Source organism: Maniola jurtina, chromosome 4 (assembly GCF_905333055.1).
Source record: "Maniola jurtina chromosome 4, ilManJurt1.1, whole genome shotgun sequence".
Lineage (NCBI taxonomy): Eukaryota > Metazoa > Arthropoda > Insecta > Lepidoptera > Nymphalidae > Maniola > Maniola jurtina.
In genome coordinates, this window is record NC_060032.1 from 12390517 (window position 1) to 12413813 (window position 23297).

Consider the following 23297-nt stretch of genomic DNA (forward strand, 5'->3'; position numbering starts at 1 on the left):
ATTGCTCCATTCCGGCATGATTGAAGGATAAACCAATAAACCAACAAACAAGCACACTTTCGCATTTATGACGGATAGTGATTCTACATCTATAGCACTAACAACTGGTGAAATCGCGTTGTCTCATTACAATAGACCCGATGTGAAACCATACAGCATGGGAACTGATAGCCATTGAAACACCAAAAGATTTCACACTCGGCGCTCATTAACGCGGTCTACACACTACACAGTAGCTTCCCACGGCGATATGGAGGTTTGCTAGAATAGAGATGGCGTGTTACATTCATATTACGTAGACTGCAAGAGATCAATGGACTCTTATAAACGTAGAACTTTTAGAACTTCTGTAACTAAACACATTTTTAGGATTCCGTACCTCAAAAGGAAAAACGGAACCCTTATAGGATCACTTTGTTGACTGTCTGTCTGTCTATCTGTACGTCCGTCCGTCCGTCTACGGTACTTCCCGTTGACCTAGAATCATGAAATTTGGCGGGTAGGTAGGTCTGTCTTATAGCACAAGTACAGGAATAAATCTGAAAACCGCGAATTTGTGGTTACAACATTAAAAAAAAATTAAAATGTGCTTTAGTTTTCAAAGTAAGATAACTATACCAAGTGGGCTATCATATAAAAGGGCTTTACCTGAACATTCTAAAACAGATTTTTATTTATTTTTGTGCATAATAGTTTTTGATTTATCGTGCAAAATGTTGAAAAAATACCCGAGTACGGAACCCTCAGTACGCAAGTCTGACTTGCACTTTGCTGGTTTTTTTTATTGAGTCATAGACGTAGTAGGTACGTAGTATTAGTAGTGTAAGTAGTGTTATGACTTTACTACTATAATATTGTAAGGCACACTTTTTGATATAATGCGACAAACAAAAGAAATATTTATTACAATAACCTACATTATAACAAGAAATATTTTTCTGGAAAAATCGAGGTAAACTTATGCGTACAGAACGATCATAAAATTACAACGCCTGAAACTCTGAGAACTTTTTCAGGATAAATGTTCACGTAAAAATGTTCTGTTTATCTATAACAAAAAAATAACATCATGAGAAAACAACTTTCCATTTATTAAAGTGCTTATTGTAGACTTTTGGGATTACAGTTTGCATTTACTATAGAATAATGACCGAGTCGGGAAAATGAAATGAATTTTTTCCTCTTGTTTTGTTTCTTGTTGCAATTAAATTATCTTGTATAGGTAAGTCTATTAATAAATTGGAAAGATTATTTTTTAGACTTGACTATGTTATAATAATTATTATTATTTATTTATCAATATAACTCTTATAGATATTTACATAAGTTATTGTCGACTTGTATGGGCGCTGCACATTCCTCTATATGATATATGTTATGTATGACATAATGAAATGGCTGTGAACAAGCGTATATTAAAAATTTATAATATCCCCGACAAGTGAACATTACAGTAACCAGAAAAGAGCTGATAACTTTCAAACAGCTGAACCGATTATCTTGGATTTTAGCTAAGAACACTCTCGATCAAGCCACCTTTCAAACAAAACAAACTAAATTAAAATCGGTTCATTAGTTTAGGAGATACGATGCCACAAACAGATACACAGATACACTCGTCAAAATACCTAACACCCCTCTTTTTGGGTCGGGGATTAAAAAGTAATAAGTGGACCGAGAGACACATATTCGCTATTTTTTACTATTATCATGGATTTTCTAATGAGCAAATATTTTAAATTGCGACGTCTCTACCATGACTGTAGTCAAGCGTAAACAATACCTGTCTGAATTAAAAGAAACGTTGATAATAGAGAATTTTATACGACTTCTTTTATTGGATTCACTGAGCATTTTCTAACTACGCAAGATATATTTACAGAGAAAATGTCTCTCTTATAATTTTCGCTAAATCTTTTTCTTAAGAGGGCTCTCTCCGTCACTCGTTTCATACAATCGTAGTTTCAATTTCATTTGAATATTAAGCAACCAAAGTCCATGAAATTTTGCAGATATATTCTAGAAACTAATATCTATGTCTGTGGTTTTCCAGATTTCTGTTAAAATATTCGGTTTCAAAGTTATGCGGTCTTAAAAATTTTCATACAAATCTTTGAGCCCCTGTAATTTTAAAACTACATATTTTTAGAAAAATCTAAAACACCACAGACACAGATATTAGTTTCTAGAATATGTCTGCAAAATTTCATGGACTTTGGTTGCTTGATATTCAAATGAAATTGGAACTACGATTGTATGAAACGAGTGACGGAGAGAGCCCTGTTAAAAAGTCATGAAATATGTTGTGTGAAAGACAACTCACTATGATCGCACATTACGTGAAGCGCCCGCGCCGTACGCGCTGCAACTCACGCCTTTTTCGTTATTTATAACTAGCTGATGCCCGCAGCTTCGCCCGCGTGGATTTAGGTTTTTAAAATCCTCCGTAACAGCCCATCCCTGGGATGCAATTTATTTCTGTACCACCTAAAAATATTTAAACGGATCATTTAAAAATCCCGAGGGATCACGTCGAGGGTTTAGGAATGCAATCCCTTACAGCATCAGGGTTGAGAAGTTGGGACCTCGAGGTCAACAACAAAGTGTTTACTTGGTACAGATATCTTCAATATCAATTTATAACCGACAGTTTCTAAATCCCATCAGCTTTGGTGGTCAGGTCCCCTGCAGCATCAGGATTGAGGAGTTGGAATCCAAATTTTTTATGGAACAATGTCGCAAACGGCAATTGCCTAATGTGCGATCAATACTAGCTTTTGATTTCAATAAGTGAGCCGTGATTTTTGTGCTCGAGTAACTCAAAACCATTCTCCACAGGAAAATGTTTTTTCTCGAGAAAAGATTTAAGATTTCTTAGCCGTACATCTTTATTTGAAATGTTATATTAATGAATGTAAATGATGGTACATGTATAAAGAACCCATTTAGCTAAGTACGTGGAATAATAATAATCGTATAAGACTTTTTAAGCCATATTTTTTCAGGCTTCAGTAAATTATCTGATGTTTTTATGGTACTTACAAGTTTTTACGGTGAAAATCATAGAAGTATGAATCAATTTTGGCGGGATTTTCATCATTACCATCAATAGAAAGAGGACTTTGGAAGTTGTGTTATCAAGGTTAGGTAATGTTAATCGTGGTTGGACGAAGTTCAGAAATTGCCGGACAGCTCTTGAAGTTCCGGTGAAAAGTACAAGAGAACTTCACTCGCAGCACTGCAGTCCCGTCGACTAAGTCGAAATATACCTATTAATCTTGGTAAGGACCCGTTATTTACACTAAGTATATACTTAATTCGCTAGTATTTTCAATTATTTACTAGGCATTCGTATTATATGCTAATATTATAAATGCGAAAGTGTGTATGTCTGTCTGTTATCATTTTATGGCTCAACCGGAAATGGCAAATCTTGATATGTAATAGCTCACATCTTGGAGATGATATGGATACTTTTTGTTCTGGGAAATGTTCTTACGGGGTTTTTAAAACCTAAATCCACGCAGATGAAATCGTGGATAGGAATTAGGATATACCTCTTATCTTAATTCCTATTTCTTCATCATCAACGACCCATCGCCGGCTCACTACTGAACATGGGCCTCCTCTCATAATGAGAAGGGTTTGACGCCACAACCACCACGCTGGCCAAGTGCGGTTTGGCAGATTTCACACACCTTTGAGAATAATATAGAGAACTCTCAGGCATGCAGGTTTCCTCACGATGTTTTCAGCAAGAGAAACGCACAAAACTCCGTAATGTAAGAGGTGCGTGCCCGGTATCGAACCCCCGACTCCCCGAATAGGAGACCGACGTCTTAACCACTGGGTTATCACTGCTTCATTCCTATTTACCGATAGGTATCTGCATAGGTTTGCTTCCATTGTGCTATTGACGGACAACGGTGACCATTGTCATGGAACCGTGACTGACAGTCATACTCCGATGACAATCGAGGCTCTAACCCACTTAGGTATATTAGCAGATGTTCTAAAAGGATAAGCTGATTCATCAATGCTTGCGTTTAATCACTAGGCTAATAGCTCTAACTGCATAGAGGCAACAAGATGAAATCAAGAAACTAAAACCCGATTATGTAACTACTTATACTACTAAGGGCACTATTTCACTAGAACCCTGACACCAGAAAACGTTTTTATCTTAAGAAAGTGTCTTAAGTTTTAATAAAACTTTTTGTACTGAAATTTCGAAGATTTTTAATCCGAAAACCGTTAATTTGTGGTTACCTATCTTCCAAAAAAATTTAAAAAGTATTATTTCTTGTGTGATGGTAAGTACCTACGGAACCTTGCGTCTGCGAGCTCGACTCGCACTTGACCGATTCACATCACTATTCTCAAATATCAAAACGGCCTTCGTAACGTGCCTCAGGAGTAGTATTTTTTACTAGCGCTTGGCTGCAATCAGTCTTTTTAACCCCCGACCCAAAAAGAGGGGTGTTATAAGTTTGACGTGTGTATCTGTGTATCTGTCTGTGGCATCGTAGAGCCTAAACGAATGAACCGATTTTAATTTAGTTTGTTTTTGTTTGAAAGGTGGCTTGATCGAGAGTGTTCTTAGCTATAATCCAAAAAAATTGGTTCAGCCGTTTAAAAGTTATCAGCTCTTTTCTAGCTACTGTAACCTTCACTTGTCGGGGGTGTTATAATTTTTTAATTTACACTTGTAGTTGTTAGCAAAGACTCACTCCACTCTGGGGTCTCCGGCCGGCGCTAGAGTGTCATTGCTCTTGATAGAGTAGTGTTCCGTATATAAACAAGTCGTTGATTTATATCTGTGGATTACCGTCTATCAATGTATCGCATGTTGCACGCGATACGTGTGCTACTCTGTGATTTTACTTTCTTAGACATTGACCTTGTTACTCTTTAAAAGGCACTAAATATTTACGACAGTATGAAAAGGCTTTTATATAACCAGTAATAATATAATTGCCTAGCTTCTTTATTAGCCTTTATTTATCCACTAGCTGATGCCCGTGACTTCGTCCGCGTGTATTTAGATTTTCAAAAATCCCTTGGGAACTCTTTGACTGTCGATAAAAAGTAGCCTATATCATTCTTCAAGTCTTCTACTATATCCTGGATGTAAAAAAACATATCAATTCGTTGGTTCGTTGCAACGTGATTGAAGGAACAAACCAAAAATCCAACAAACACACACTCGCATTTATACTATGGGTGATAGTGATTGTTGGGCAATAGGCACGGCATAGAAATATTTCTGGTTTTCTGGGGCAATTTAGCCCTCATCATGCGCAAGCCATTCTTCTCGATGTTGGGCGAGCCTCCTCCAAGTTTTTCCCTTGGTGATGTCGTCAGACCAACAACTTGTCTTCCAACGTTTCTTTTGCCAGTAAGTGTTTTCCATCCAGTGGCAAACGGGTCCATCGGTCATCAGACTTAGTTTCTTCTAAACAACAGCATGGCACGCTTCATTGCTCTTTCTGCCACTTGCAGTTAGGATGTTATTTGTTTTGCTAGTAACGATTTGACATCAGTTGAACCGCTTGCTAGTTTACTCGCTATTTATAAGTATTTGAACAAGTGTAAATTAAAAATGTATAACACTCCCCACAAGTGAAGGTTACAGTTACAACTAGAAAAGAGCTGATAACTTTCAAACGGCTGAACCGATTTTCTTGGATTATAGCTAAGAACACTCTCGATCAAGCCACCTTTCAAACAAAAAAAACTAAGTTAAAATCGGTTAATTAGTTTAGGAGCTACGATCCCACAGACAGATACACAGATACACACGGTAAACTTATAACACCTCTCTTTTGGGGTCGGGGGTTAATAAAAAAGAAGGCCATAAAGGCTTGGATGCCCGCAAGATGATGACGATAAAATTTTGCAAGAGTAATATCATAGCCCTTAAAAAGCTTATGACTTCAAAGAACTTTAACAATTTGCAACTCAATTACGTATTAAAATTGTTTTAATTTCTAACAACTTTGAAACAGAGACGCGATGCTGAAAGAGATAAGAATTCATTATTAAACACCTCGAAACTTTGCTTGTTAAAACACAATGCGTAAAACGTAATACATTCATACAAGTTACAATAAAATTATTGTAAACTTGAGAAGCGATAACTTTACGGCGTTATTATAATATTCATGGTTTACACTTTGCACACACCGAAACAAGTCGAATATAGATATACAGTGTGTTTTAGAGTTCCGTACCTCAAAAGGAAAAACGGAACCCTTATAGGATCACTTTGCTGTCTGTCTGTCTGTATGTTCATCCGTCCGTTCGTCGTGTCTGTCAAGAAAACCTATAGGGTACTTCCCGTTGACCTAGAATCATGAAATTTGGGAGGTAGGTAGGTATTATAGCACAAGTAAAGAAATAAATCCGAAAACCGTGAATTTGTGATTAAAATTAAAAATGTGTTTAATTTTTCAAAGTAAGACAACTATACCAAGTCGGGTATCGTATGAAAGGGTCTTTGCCTGTATATTCTTAAATAGATTTTTATTTATTTTTATGCATAATAGTTTTTGATTTATCGACAAAAAAAAAATACTCAAGTACGGAACCCTCGGTGCGTGAGTCCGACTCGCACATTGCCGGTTTTTATATTTAACTGGGACAGTATGGGGAAATCCAAAACCATAGGAGGTACGGGGTGTCTTAGGAAATTTCAGGTCTTTGTGTGTGAAAACAATTTTGGCATAGTCAATTTTTCGGTCAAGCGTGGGTTGTCCATAAAAAGCAATGAAATTGACTAAAACTTTTTTTAACGCCGATCGACTCAATTTCATGTAAGGAGGATCATTGTAACATGGTTTCCTTCAGTCAAAACAAGTGATAATAATTAATGACTTAAAACGCACATAGCTCCGAAAAGTTACAGGTGCATGCCCGAAATGGGATCCTAGCTGGACGCCCCAAATAGCAGACCGAAGTCTTGAACACTATTCTATCACCGCGCGGTGCTATTCAATACAAATGATCTATACTTACTAACTAATAAATAAAATTGAAGTGTCTGTCTGTTTGAACGGGCTAATCTTTGGAATGGCTAAACTTATTTTGACGGGACTTTCACAGACAAGTAGAGGATTAACCAAGGAGTAACATAGGCTACTTTTTTAACCGACTTTGAAAAAAAATGGAGGAGTTGTGTTTTTCTACCTATGTACACTGATATCTCCGAGATATGAACCGATTTGCGTAATTTTTTTTTAATCGATAAAGTAACTATTCGACATTTTTCCATAAAAAATTTAGATTCCAACTCCTCAATCCAGATTCTGTAGGGGATCTGACCAATCCACGCGGGCGAATCTGTGGACATCATCTAGTATTAAATAATATTGTGATAGTGCAATGCTTTAAAATCCCTTCACTGCATACACTTACTTTATTTAAGTTGTCGTAACAAAAGACCTGCATATTATGTAGGACGGTGATGCAAGCCGGACGCAATTGTCCACTCGAGGTTCCGGGTTCGACTCCGGTGCATTGTGCTTGATTGATGAGCATCTGTATAGCAATTTGTTTTTTATTCAGAGAAATAAACGAACCACTGTTACGACTTGTGTACTTATGTCAAATTCAAATCATTTATTCAAATTGGGTACAATGGTACCCTATTTGAAAATTCGGGTAAAAAATGTTTTACCCGACTGCGGCAAAGCCAGAAGGAAAGGTTATAATTGTAGCAGTCTATGTATGTATGTGTGTATGTTTGTATCCAGATTCTGTGTGTTGCACCGTAGCGCCTAAACTTTTATTTTTTTTGATTTTGCCGAGCCGGGCCGATTTCGATGAATTAGGTGTCTGTCAATCGATTCGTCGTAAAGGTCCAGGTGACATAGGCTACATTTTATACGAAAAAACATACATACCCACATGCATACATACATACATAGACTGCTAAAATCATAACCCTTCCATTTGGTTTACCGCAGTCGGGTAAAAAATTGACCTAACTAATTAATTACCTAATTTTTTTTAATATTGTATCGAGTGGGGTCTCAAATGAAAGAGGAAAAAATCCTGAGTTCATAAATATAAATGTATTTCAACATTAAAATATACCAAGCGACAGAAAAACAATTTTACTATAATATTTCAGCGTTTAATAAGACGATCGCAGTCGGGTTTTAGTTTTCAACTTTATCTTGTTGCATTTTACACGTTTTGACCGTTGGAACTTGTTATATCACACTAGTCCTGATTAAGTAGTTAATAACCAAGTTTTACTATGACTAAAAAAATCGCAATAGGTACTTGGCCCGCATTTTCACTTGCTCATTTTCATTTATGGGATTAATTTCGCTACTACCGTACTATAAAAGCTAATCAATATAATTATATTATACGAACAGTTTACGACATTAAACGCTATAAAACGATGCTATAATCCTTTAATTAATTTATGACCGCACTGCACGCAGAAGCAAACGATATTTTATGATAGAGCCATTAACAGCCATCCCTAGTTTACACACTGAACCAATGTATTCTGAGACTGAACACAATTATTGAAGAAGCTGGCGAACAAAACGGTGTATTTACACTTCAGATGAAAATACTTATATACTTACCTTTTTTTTTTTTGGAACCGTCTTTGGTCGCTTAATACAATTCGAAACTCATTTTTCGGCCTAAAATTGAGCTACAAAGTGTGCTAACTTTAACTCTTCACTTTAGATACGTATGTAACACATCTACTTCTTTTACAGGGCCCGCCTGCCCGTTACGTCACAAAAAAAATTAAAATATGGCCATGAACAACTGATTACTATTTTCAACTTTCAACGTACGATTAATGTACCAAGTAGGGTATCATTATGAAAGGGATTTACCTGTACATTCAAAATTCCAAAGATTTTTTAGCAATATTAAAAAGAAAAAGATGCAGACATTGCAGATATACTTTTAATTTAGAGAAAAACAAAAATCGACGCCAATATCATTGTTAGTTGTATAATGTAATAATGTAAGTACATTCAACCCAAAATACATTAACTTATTAACTCTAGTTACTTTTGTTCTCAGTATTAAGTTACGAAGCCTCGGACTGTGTAATCTCATTATCTATTACACTCGGACTCTTACGGCGAACCTCCTTAGGCTTAATCTAGTTGTTTGTGCAAGGGAATTGCTATTTGATATTCAATTAATGTGATTGTATTCAAACATGCTATAATATGCGGTGGTGTGCTGTTCATAGATAGAGGCATAAAAGCACTGCTTACCCAAGTTGAAATAACGCGAAATTTGCTGAGCATATAGCTGATTTTTCATCATGGCAGTCAGTAACACCTTAGTAATGCCTCTCATAATCTAACCCTGTGCACGCCACTGGCTATGGTATACTGTATAGTTTTAAAACTACTTCGTTTAAGTTAATGAACTTAAGGGGCAATAATCGAAAAACTGACTATAATATTTTTATTTATTAACTGACTACTCTATAGTTACTCAAATTACTCCTAAAACCCTCAAAACTCGATAAACTCTACTTTATTTGGTAATTTCAATTAATTTCTTACACAACCCCATTTTGGCTTGCAGTCTTGAGGCAGTAGATATTTGGCTCTGTTAGTTTCTATTACTAATTCTAAACTTGAGTTAATTTTAGTCCTGCTATCATATTTCCATAAAACTCGAATTTCGTGAATGCCAAGCAAAAAGGTGAGAAGGATTGAAATATTCATTGGTAATATACCTACCGAGATAAGAGTCTTGATAGGGAAATTATATTCGGAAGGTAGGGGGTTCGATACCGGGCACGCACCTCTAACTTTCTGGAGTTAGGTATTTGCGTTTTAAGCAATTAAATTACGAGTACATCACTTGCTTTAACGGTGAAGGCAAATATCGTGAGGAAACCCGCGTGTCTGAGAGTTGTCCATAACGTTCTCAAAGGCGTCTATGAAGTCTATATACAAACAGGTCAAAAACGTAACCCTCCTTTTGGGTTTTGCCGCAGTCGGGTAAAAACCTAAATCTACGCTAGCTAAGTGGCGGGAAGCTAGTCATTTACACATTAAAAACTTAGGTATTTGTACCTACAGCTAAGTATAGACCTTATAGGTGACCTTATAAATGTAGGTAGATCGCATAGCTATGGTTGAAAATAGCATGCGCTTTAAATAGGAAAAGTTAGCTCATTAAGCCTGCGAGTGCAACCATTTCATGTTAAACGAACCGGTGTACATACTTACGTATGTAGAACTTAATACGGTAAAAGTTAAAATCGTGGATGGTAATCTATGAACATACATAAAAGGAAAAGCTGACTAACTGACTGATAGACTATAAACGCACAGCTCAAACCACTGGACGGATCGGGCTGAGAGGCATGCAGACATCGATGCATGCAGATAGCATGAATCGCATAGCATAGCATATATTATGAATGAAATCGCGGGCATCAGCTAGTACAATATAGTATAAAGACTTGTTCCGACTAACTGATCTAGTTGTATAAACGCACAACTTGGAAACTTTAAATTTTTGGCAGTATGGTTCCTTTTATTATAGTAGAGGGAATTTTTCCAGCTAATCTCATAAAAATTGGTTTTTATTATTCCGGTCTAAAATGAAGAAGTACGATTTATGTCATCAGAATTCTGTCATCATAATAAATTCATAATGTGAGAGAGAGTCCTTGAAACACAAGCGAATTATTTTCATTGTTTCAGCAAAAGTACAAAAATAATTTACACCAACGCCTATTACAACAACGGCTTATAAAATCAGTAAGAAAATTGCTTACAGAGTGAGTGACACCTAAAAAGGGCTGAATTAGCTCTTTGACAGGTAATCTAACTTAGGCAGCCTAGTTTGGCAGTTGTTTATCACTTTAGGGAACGAATGGAAAGATCGGATAATCGTTATACTCAGGCCACAATAAGGTTAACATCAATGTTCAACAACGCCATAATTCCGCCGATAATCTACGTTTTATACTGAGGGGGCCACACTTGAACGGTTAACGTTCAATTGCAATTGAATTGAGCTTAAAATCGTCTAACACCAAACGGTATTGTGAATGCCGTTGAAATATTAACGTATTAGGTAGAGGCTACACCTACGGTTAATGGCCATTAACGCGTTTTTCAACGGCGTTTCCCGTTAATGTAGCCGGGATATTAAAAATGGTGCGTAGGTATAACTTGGTGGTTGGATTTTTTGGTGATGATTATGACGTAGATATAATAGCTATCTGCATGCGTTTCCGGCAGGTCCGTCAACTAGTTTGAGCTATGCGTTGATAATAATTTTAATCAGTCAGTCAGTCAGTCACTTTTTTCTTGTACATATTTAGAACACAGTCATACCTATTTGTCTACTCTAAGGAATATGTAGGCTCCCCGTGCGAAGCCGGGGGCGGGTCAACGAGTAAATTCTACAACTACGAAAATTCTGTCCATGAGTAGCTTTTATAAATTACACCCCTCGGGAACAATAAGATTTTATATTACTCATCCCTTCTCGGTGATAAGCTGGGAATTCTTGATGTAGAAAAATTGGTCCATAATAGAATTTACTTGAATGGAATTTTTTATATTTTTGTTTTTTTTATTGTTGTTTTTTTTTGTTTTTTTTTTTATTTACCTATCTATATTCCATTTTGTGTGGCGTGATGCAAAAGATGGCGAGATGAACGTTTGGGTTAAGCAAGGTTGGTAACTAAAAGATTGATACAAAATCTGATTGCAGACTTAATGAGATAATCTTGGAATGGAGTGGAGTCGTAACGTGCAGGTCATAAAGGCATCAAAGCACTGCTTAAACTTGTTGAAACGCTTCTATCTCAACAACCAAGCAATAAAGCTACGTAACTACTAAATAACACAAAGATAAATCCACATAATATATAAAATAATAAATTCTTTCCGCTAGTAGCTCTTGTAAATTACACCGCTCGGGACCAATAACATTTTATATTTCTCATCCCTGCTCGGTGATAAGCTGGGAATTCTTGATGTAGAAAAATTGGTTCATAATGGAATTTACTTGAATGGAATTTTTCATGTTTCTGTTGATCTTTTTCACTTTAGGCGTCGTGATCTAGATGTTAAAAAGATAGTATACCTGCCGATAAGACTTAGAAGAAGTCCTGACAAGAGATATCCAGTTGTGGATGTCTATGGGTAAAAATTACTAAATATTTGTTATTTAAAAAGCACCAAAAAAAATTGCGCTCGCTACGCTGGAGCTTATGTAAAGTTTCTTATAGAATACGAGGAGGTATGCTACTATTCCTATTTTTTGTTTATTACTAAATCCTCTTTCACAAAAAATAGCCTACGAAAAATATCTTGAGAGAGTTTCTCAAGATTGTTATAGAAAATCATTAGCATTCAGGTCTCAAGGGAAAAGTTATCCAATTATATGCCACATAAATTCTTCGACTAATAAAATTCTATCTCGGAGACTGAATAATATTTGCAGTACGACGGCGGAATATTCTGTAGTCAGCATAATTTAACAAAGGTTACATAAAAACATCATAAAAATGATTGATAGAGAAATGTACATTGTACGTGTACATCTAAAGTGATGTTTGATAACCTCACGTACTGGGGTATTTTTATTTAATCTTTCTGCTGATAGTGAATAGCGATAGTCCCGGATTCAATGCCCGGTTGTGTGTTTGGGAAAAATAGGTAAGTAGTTTTTAAAGAACGAAACAAATAAAGAGCGGTGGCCTCTGCTTTCAGAACCAAAACACTAGTTGTCCTACATAAAATAAATTTTAATTTATTTTGTTAGCTATAGATGATGTCCGCGACCTCGTCCAGATTCTTTGATTTTCCGGGATAAAAAGTTGCCTATGTAAAAATTCGGAATGCAAGCTACCTCTGCACCAAATTTCAATCAGTTAAACGGATGGGCCTTTAAGAAACCCGTGGGAACTTTTTGATTTACCAGGATAAAAAGTAGCCTATGTCCTTCCCCAGAATGTAAGCTAACTTTGTACCCGTCAAAATCGGTTCAACTATTGGGCCGTGAAAAGCTAGCCGACAGACAAACAGACAGACAGACCCTCTTTCACATTTATAATACTAAGCAGGGATAAGGATGGTAAGGATAATATTGGTGCCTTCAAAATAAAAGTAAATAGGCACCTTCTCGGCAGGTGCGCTCCATCATAGGCGCATCATCTCCTGTTTGATGTGACTGCAGTCAAGTGTAAGCGTATTAAATATTTAAAGAATTAATAGAAAAAAATAGTATAAATTACTTGAATGCAAGCAAGGCTTAGCAATTGGCATGCGCGAAATTTTTAATTATTCATAAAGTCTGGCCAAGGCCGCCTTACTTTGCATCCGTACATCGTCCTTGGGTATACAAAAATCAAACTGCAGCAAAATTGAAAGAAAATTCGAAATGTACGAATACAGTAATAAATAGTAGTATGGCTTTAGTTCCCTTTGTTCGTCGAAACCTCAAAATTCGTATGGAAGCTGTAAAAGCTTTCTACTTTACAATACAGCCTCCATGTGTGCCTATTTGGCGAATTTAAGCCTCGTCGTGATTTTGTATTCTGAGTGGGCTCACAATGGCGGACTGCAATAAGAGCCTTACCACACTGGATTTTACGAAAGTTAATGTTGAAACTTCACACGCTTGATAAACGCAGCAAGGTTGCCGACTTATCGGTGTTTTACAGGGTAGGCATATTTCTACACGCACGAAACGCGTTGCGTCATCATTCCTTATATTTGTTTGGAATACTCTTCCGAGATCAGTGTTTCCTACGAATTAGGTATAATCCTTCGAAACAAGAGTGATTAGGCACCTTCTAGGCAAACGCGTTCCATCTTAGGCCACATCATCACTTCTCATCAGGTGTGATTGTTGTCAAGCGTGTGCCTTTAGTGAATAAAAAAAATACAGTAACTAAGTTTGAAAACTCATCATTGATCGAAGAATCACTAACGACTAAACGGTGGAAGTTTGAAAACAGATTGAAAATCGCAGAACCGCTAATTAGTAATTACTGGTGCTAAAAGTGTCGAGTGTGTTAAGGCCTTAAGTAGTTTAGGTATCCTTTTACTTTCCACAGTTTACCTAACTAGGAAATCGCAGACAGGCGTTAGTTTCACTGAGCTGTATTTATTGTCTCATTGTCCAAGCGGCTGTATGGTTTTAAAGTAGGTAGGTGAGGTAAGATACTGTACCTACTGGTTCTTTAGAAAACGAGTTGTTTTTACTTGTTACTTACTGATAATAGCCGTTACCAATGATTTATCTGTTAAGAGGGCTCTCTCCATCACTCGTTTCATACAATCATAGTTCCGATTTCATTTGAATATCAAGCAACCAAAGTCCATGAAATTTTGCAGACATATTCTAGAAACTATGTCTGTGGTTTTCCAGATTTCTTTTAAAATATTCGGTTTCAAAGTTACGCGGTCTTAAAAATTTTCATACAAATCTTTGAGCCCCTGTAATTTTAAAACTACATATTTTTAGAAAAATCTAAAACACCACAGACACAGATATTAGTTATTTAACAGGGCTCTCTCCGTCACTCGTTTATTGTATGAAACGAGTGACGGAGAGAGCCCTGTTAAACTTCATTTGTACGGTCGTCGTATCTCTTATACGTTGAAAAAAATCGGTCAAATACGAGTCAGACTCGCTCACGAATGGTTCCGTACCATCGTACAAGATATACTTATCACTATATTTTTTTATCTGTTTTTTATTTGCATGGTGGCCATTTTGAAATTTGTATTATCTGTTGTTATATGGCAATAGAAGTACACACTCTGTGAAACTATTACGGTTCATGAGATAGAGCCCACTGACAGACAGACGGATGGACAGCAGCGATGGATTACTACAGAACTCTAAAAATATGAACTGTGTGTTGTAATTTTATAGTTGTATTTTTAAGTCGGGTTTTTAGTTGAAAACTATTTTTTATGATAAATTATTCGTTTTCTGGCGTTCTAGATTAACATGATTAATAAATTCTCTTTTAGGTAATTTGTTCGATTTTAATTTAAACGAAAACATTTCTAAATAATTTCTGAACTCTGATGTAATTTGTGAATAGTTTATTCAAATTCTTTTGAGTATCAAAGCTTTTAAGAGTACCGCCCAAGGAATCTGAAGGGCCGTGAAATGTAAATTGTATGTGCCTTGTTGCGGGAAATGAGACAAGGCGAGGATAAGGCGGTTTCAGTAATCTCGTGCTCATATTGCCTTCAGAGGCCACAGGAGAATATAATAATCTACATAAACTTAACTTGAAATATCTATATAAAATATCATGTTTACTGTTTATGCAGCGATTTCGAAAACCTAATTTCAATCGCGCGTCGTGTTTAGTATAGTTGACGATATAGGGTTTCCATGCATTAGACATAACCTAGGTATTAGAATCATGCTTAAAATCTTAAAAAATAATTTAAATTCAACGAAGCGTGGATTCGCAATAATAAGGACAATTTTTAGGGTTCTTTGTTCTCTGTCTGTCTGTTGAATCCATCAAGACCCGTTAAGGGAATCAAAACGGTGGGTTCCCAACGAATCACACTCAATCGTGTAACAGAAGGTAACAGTGTGACTCGTTGGGAATCGATTTTTTTCTCCCATCGAGTCACGCTTACAGTAAAGTGTGACGTGACTCGTTGGGAATTCTACAGTTGATCTTATTCGATTTTGTTTTAAATATGCACAAAATAGATCCAGGGGAAATTAGGAGCCAGTGGCTTTAACCGCTATTTGTACAACTTTGCCAAAAAGCCGCCAATAAAATTGAAAGAAATCGATACGAGTGTCTTTTGCGACGATTTTGGGTTCAGATTACGAAAATAATATCCATTTTCAGTTTCAAGTTGGTGGTGATGCTTGATTTTTGCGAAAACGCACGTGGTTGTCATTTCCTAAGTTTTTCTCTTGGTTGAGCCATCAGAATGAATAGTGTCTACACTACTGATTAGCATGGCTACCCTACTCAGTGGGACATTAAGAGCCCGTTACTTAAGAAGGCGATCTTTACTGTAAAAGGCTTATAATTTCTAGCTAGACGAAGCCTGTACCGAGTGCAGTGATTATTTAAGCACATAATGTGCCCACGTTTGTTTTTGCTCACGACTAGTAGCCTTAGTAGGAGTTTCCCATCACGACAACGTTCATAGATTTCGAGTATCTATAATTTCTTTCAATTGACTAAGAAGATTGGCCGCCGCGCCGCGCCGGGCCGTGTGAGGGATATTCGGTTGGGAAGACATGATAATTTGGAGTAAAAATTAATGTTTGGTTGAACTTAGATATTAATTTTAATTCGTATTTTAATATTATTATGTTGTATGGAATTTCAAAGTTCACCTTGAAAATATTGGATTACATATTGAAAACGGTTTGTTTGGATATTTTATTTTTAGTCCTTTTATGCATATTTTTGTTAAATAGGCAAAAGAAAATTATTTTTGTCGAGCCTACTCTGTCGTTGTAGTGGTTCCATACTCGAAATCTATAAATGGTGTCGAGATGTGCTTACTTATACTAAGTCTTTAGTTCGGAACGTGGAAGGACGGTTAAAGAAACGTGTTTTGAAAGTTTGAATTTCCTTGATCTCGATTACGGGGAACTATAAAACAGGCTGTTTTATTTGTCGTGTTTACTATTTACTGATCGCCAGAGTAGAATATTGTAACGCAATAACTGTCAAACTGAAAGCTTAGTGCTTACCAATACCTAGTTCCGTCTTGAGAAAGATCTAGATTCTAGGTTTATGCCTTGCCAAGCTAGAGCCTGGCTGAAATCTGTAGAGCTTATCGACTTTGACTTTACTCAGTCTTAAGTTTCAGTTAAAACGGGACATATTTATGCGAGCTATATTACGTTGTCTCGTTTTAAGTCTGTTTCAAATTCAAAGTACAAAAAAATTCAAAGTACTTTCTACCTCATATCTATATCTCAACCTGAATGTTCTTCCCTACGAAATAAATTCTTTATTCATAAATGCGAAATAATGTCTGTCTGCCTGTTTTTTTAGTACAAAGATACTCTGCATCCCAGAAAATCAAAGTGTTCTCAGTGCCAAAATGGCAAAAAATTAAGTTATTTTGAAAACAGGCCAGCAATCGCAACTTCAGCGTACGTGTATCAGTAGAGGTTTAATAAAACAGCTGTTACTTTGATGAAATTACAAAAATCAAAGGGTCTTAACTCTTAATGCAATTAACAAAATCTGTAAAACGTGTTATCTAACTATTATTATGGAGTAGGTAATCAAATTCAAGTCGAAGTTCTCAAAACTTGATAAACCCTCCTTTGTTTGGCAAGTTCAATTAAGATCTCACACTTAGTAAAACCACATTCTCGGCTTAGAGAGTTTTGTGGTCTTAGTCTAATAGGTACCTAAGTTAGGTGAGTATTCGTCTATGTTGTACTACCTACTTAGTATAAACTTTTTTATACTTATAAACTGAAATTTAGTTTAGTTAAACGTACAACTTGTACTAAAACTTCCGTAAAACTAGGATTACATGATATTTATGGAAATTGGAATTATCCACCTGATAATAAAAAAATCTACAGAAAAAGTAATTACCATCTCCGATTAAAACTAAAAAATCTAAATATTATTGGAAGCAGCTTTCGGAATTTTTTCTATCGAGGAAATTGTGGACAATCGCTTTTCTATTTCATGAAGAATTTAGATTAAAAAACCCAAAAAACCCAAAAAAAGTTATCGTGTTTTGTAGTTTTCAAATAAAAAGCTTCCAAAAGGCGTTACATTTTCCATCGATGGGTGATCGTGTAAGTGATGAGTGATCTGAACAAATAATACTTAGGCCATGTAAGCCCTTCGGCACACAGCGACTTTTACGGCCCTTCAGGCTTCAAGAATGTTACATTTACAAAAGGTGAAGCTTGGATAAAGAAATAGCCATAATTATGACGTCATACGTTCTTGAACTTTTTACGTAACCAGAAATATATTCCATACATATTTTGAATAAGGGTCGTAACTCGTAAAGGAATATTGGGTTATTTTTAGTCCCACTTTGTAAAAGGAATTTTATCATAGAATAAATTGGACGGTGAGTAGAAGGTTCACTTCTTTACGAGATTTTTCTTTTTTTTTACAGATAGAGTGGCCATGTAGCGCTTCATCAACTCTTCACGACGACAGCTACATCACATCCTCGTGTAAGTTATATAATATCGAGTCGTTATAAATATAAGACAGCTGTCTTATACAAATTTGATCGTTTTCTAAGAGAAACTCGAGAAAATCTTGACGCATTGCTCGGTTTTTCCACATTTTTGTGAGAAAATTTCACAGGATTTCGCTGTTGCTCAAAATGTTCCTAGTTTTCTGGTTCTTGCCCCCTCGTACAGTGCCCGCGACCGCTTTTCCGCGATTTTCCAGAGTGAAAAAGAGATATATCGCTATCGCACTCCCAAGTGCACTCCTCAGCGCTGTTCATACAAAGTAGTTTGGTTCTCCTTTGAATATTAACCAAACAAAGTCGATGAAATTTCGTAGACATATTTGATAAACTACTATGCTATGCTATGTTTGCCAGATTATTCATAAAAATATTTAGTTTCTTAATTTATTTTTATGTAAATCCTTGAGCCTGGGTAACTTTGAAACTAAACGTTTTAACGGAAATCTGGTAAACCACAGTTATATTCATTACACAGGTATATTCATTATTCATATAGATTCATAGGATCTAGAATGTATCCTCAAATTTTCATCCGTAATGCGCTTGTTGTGCAATGCGAAAGGCACCCTATATAATTCGCAAGTTTTTTTAATAGGTATGAAAACCATTAGTTTATTAAAGCTTAAAGAGTGCAGGAGCAATTCCTACAATACCTTCATTTTATGTTTTCATTAAAAATGAAAAACATTTTCTCGGCGCATCTGCCTCATTGAATTTAATATGAGGTCAGCATATTCTATGACTACTCCCAAGATTCTACAATACTTACAATTTAATTAAATTTAAATAAAACATCCACTTTATATTATTTCATTAACTTTTTTTTATTTTTTATTTTTATTTTAAAAAGAATATTAGTCATTTTAATCTTGACTAACATTCCCCTTTCCCCTCCAACTAAGCGTTAAGCTTGTGCTAGGAGTGGGTACGACAATAGTGTAACGGGTGGGGTTTGAACCGCCGACCTTTCAGAATTCAGTCCGCTCCTATTAATACCCGTTGAGTTATTGAGGCTTTAAACTTGGTTTCAATAATCTTGGTTCTTCTACATTGAATTTAATATGACGTCAGCATATACTATGACTACCTACTCCCAAGCATCTACAATACCTAGTACAATACTCTATGTTTAATTAAATTGAAATAAAATCTCCAGCTTAGGTATTCATTAAAAATTAAACAGATTTCCACCACAGATTGCCACATTGAATTTAATATGACTTGAGCATATTCTATGACCGGTCTCAAGACTCAATTACTGCGGAAGATATTTAACCCTAGATATATTATGTATATAAATTAAAAACAAAAAAAATTTTACGAGACATTTCACCGCGTTTAATAGCCTCATCGGGTGACAGAAGGGCTGGCTCATTTTTTGCGCAACGGATCAGCCTGGCTGTCCAACGCGGAAATGCAGCCAGTATTCTTGGTACCATTCCACGCGGGCATGATGTGTATAGTAATTAGACAAGGCTAGCTTTAAGTTTTATTGTAATATTTTCATTAAAAAAAATATGTATATAACTACCTATCTTAGGATGTAAATTATACAAGGCGATTCCACTGTCTTCGCTCGCGTATATTTATGTAGCGTTATCCTATATTCAGGTGAATAGGTATAAATTATTGTAATTAGGTATAGTATTAACTATGGATTATTTAAATTTGTGAAACGGTTATTATTCAAATCTTATTTAATAATACATAATTTAATTAACCTCATCACCTTTTTTTTCTATTCACTACTAATAAATGTTATATGATTAAGTTACGTTATTATCATAATTAAATTATGTTATTAGTATTTTAATATTAGACTGCTGATTTTATTATTATTAGAGAAAGTGTAAAAAAGTATAAATAAAGATACCTGTCTAAGACACAAGATCTTCAAAGCTATAAGTTAGATAAAGATATCGATAAGTTTTCTGACGGTACTTTATGTGTCTGCTTATTATTATTTCTAGATGGTGAAACACTTAATTTTAGATGGGCAGGTTCTTCATTCATCTTTCTACTTTGTACAAGGCATCTTCAAGGTTTGCACTCAACGCCCACTATCCACTATATTATATCACATAACATTACATATCACACACACGCACACGCACTCACACTCAAACACACACACAAGCACTCACACTCAAATACCCACACACACACACACACAACACACACACGCGCGTACACTCACTCACGCACACACATTCAACGTACGTACACGCCACAGAACTCCAAATTATTTCTAAATCTTTCTTCTTTCTAAATCTGTGGCACACGCACAAAGACACACATGTTAACTAAAGTAGAGACTTCGTCTGTGGTGGCGTTTGCTGGCGCGCGTGTTGTGACTTTTTGGAGTGTTTTCTTGTTAGAAGTGGCCGGTTTTTGTGTTCTGCTGTGTTTGTTGGTGGTGGAACTGACTGGGAAGCGCTCTAAAGAGGCGCCGCGTGTATGTCGGCGGGCGCCGGCACAGACGAAGTCCATAGTTATACAAATAGTTTCCCTAACTTGTAAATAACTACAAACTTGACATTGGCTAATCAGTCTAAAGCCAGACGAGAGAAAAAAAAAAAAAAACTAAAGTATGAAAAATAGGGAACACTGTATAATGTATTCTATCTCATTCTCTCGCAGCCTAAATCCTATAGAATGTAGATGTATGTTTTGTCTCTTTTTATCGTTTCATCGAATTTCGAATCACAACGGCTGTATTAAAGAAGTTTTCACTTCAACAATATTGGTTTTCTTTAGTACTTATCTATATACCATTTCTTTTTCTTACACAAGTCAAGTGAGATTCAAAAAGGCTGTAAATATTTCAGGCTAGATTTATCGTCGCGCGTGTTTCCTTGGAGCCAGCATCCGTGATAAATGGCGGACAAAGCTCGCTGGCAATCCGCGTCACTTGTGATTTAGTTATTTCCTATTATATAACATAACATTGAATATTGCACACACACACACACATGGTAAGTAAAGTATGAAAGAATAGGAAACACTATATAGTGTATCTATCTCATTCTCTCGCAGCCTAAAACCTATAGAAATGTATCTTTTGTATCTTTTTAGTGAAGACTTATCGTTTCATCGAATTTCAAATCACAACAGCTGTACTAAGAAGTTTTCATTTCATTAATATTAGTTTTCTTTAGTACCTATCTATACCTATAGGTACCATTTCTTTTTCTTACAAAAGTCAAGTGAGATTCAAAAAGGCTGTAAATAATTCAGGCTAGATTTATCGTCGCGCGTGTTTCCTTGGATCCAGCATCCGTGATAAATGGCGGACAAAGCTCGCAGGCAATCCGCGTCACTTGTGATTTAGGATTTATTTCCTATCGCTGATTGCTGTCTCGTAAATATTCTTTTGTACAGGTTTCAACATACTAGCGACCCGCCTCGGCTTCGCACGGGTAGCTTATTACAATTTTCGCATTTTTTTGAAAATAAAATATAGCCTATGTCACTCAAGAATAATGTAGGTTTCTACTGCCGAAAAAATTTTCAAAATAGGTTCTGTAGTTCCAGAGATTACTTCCTACACACAAAATTAAAAACTTTACCTCTTTATAATATTAATAGATAGTCTACTTTTAGTTTTACGGCTTTAGTGGGTGAACTAAATTAGATCTATCAGTTTTATGAAGGACGCGTAGTTGTTACAACTGACATCTGTTTTAGTGCAATGGGCAGTCATACCCACGCCATTTCAGATTTGACAACAAACTAATATTTTAAAGGCGAAAGTTTGTGTGTATGTTTGTTACTCTTTCACGCAAAAACTACTGGACGGATTTGGCTGAAATTTAGAATGGATATATTATACCCTGGATCAACACATAGGCTACTTTTTATCCCGGAAAATTAAAAAGTGCCTACGGGATTTAAAAAAAAAACCTATATCCACGCGGACGAAGTCACGGGCCTCAGCTAGTAATATTATAAAGGCGAAAGTTTGTGTGTATGTTTGTTACTCTTTCACGCAAAAACTACTGGACGGATTTCGCTGAAATTTAGAATGGAGATACATATATATTATTATACCCTGGATTAACACATACTTAGGTTACTTTTTATCCCGGAAAATTAAAGAGTTCCTACGAGGTTTTTAAAAACTTATATAAGTCGCGGGTTTCAGCTAGTCTATAATAGAAATGAAGACTCAGTAGCACTACCAATAGGTACCTACTTAACGAGTGAGACAACAAAATCCACTTACGAATGCATGGGATTTTAAACCGATGTTTTATTACGAATTGTTTATTCAGTGGGAAATAAAACACAGACGTAAACCGCCATCTTACCACTGAAACTCTGTGAAATACGAAATAATTCACAAAGGAAAACTGCCTCTGCTCCCGATGGAATGGAAATGCGCTTTTGATTTTGTTCATTTGAATATTTTAGACTAGCTTTACCCGCAATTTCGTCCGCGCGATAAAAAATTCATAGACTCGGGGAAAGTGTAGCTATCTATCAGTGAAGGAATTCTCAGGATTAGATTACTGTTCTAGAAACTGTATCTGTGTCTGTGCTAGATTTTCGTTGAAATATTTCGTTTCAAAGTTACACGGACTCAAGAATACATACAAAAACAAACCCTTAAAGCGTGTAATTTAAAATCTATTTTTTTAAATTAAAATTGCTAGATTACAAATAAATTTTTATCTGTAATCTGGCAAAAAAAATATTATAATTTAAAAAAAAAAGCAATAATAATAACAAACCACATATACAGATATTAGTTTTAGAGCGTGCTTACGAAATTTCATTGACGTTGATTGGTAAATATTCAAATGAACACCAAACTACGTTTGTGTAGGGAAACTTCTCTTAAACACTTATGTGCAGAGCAGAATGGAGTGAAACCGAGAAGCAGCAAGTTTTGTAAATCCAACTCAAACTCAAATTCATTTACTACAACTAATTCACTCATTACTTTGTTTGGTAAACGAGTCAAGAAATTTTATTTACAAAAAACTGGCGCTTAATTCAACCTTTTAGAGAGTTAATTGTTAATTGACTTGGTAAGACTGAAAATTAAGGAGCCTTTAAAGAAATCCGACCCCTTCG

General features: G+C 35.8%; 1 protein-coding gene across 1 annotated transcript in view; it reads left to right on the top strand.

Annotated features, from left to right (window-relative positions):
- The window catches only part of LOC123864423, a 158324-nt gene that overhangs the window by 84724 nt on the left and 50303 nt on the right, over positions 1-23297 (top strand). The window contains exon 2 of the mRNA XM_045904838.1: positions 18132-18192. The gene's annotated coding sequence lies outside the window, so the exon portion shown is untranslated. The remainder of the gene's footprint in view (positions 1-18131; positions 18193-23297) is intronic.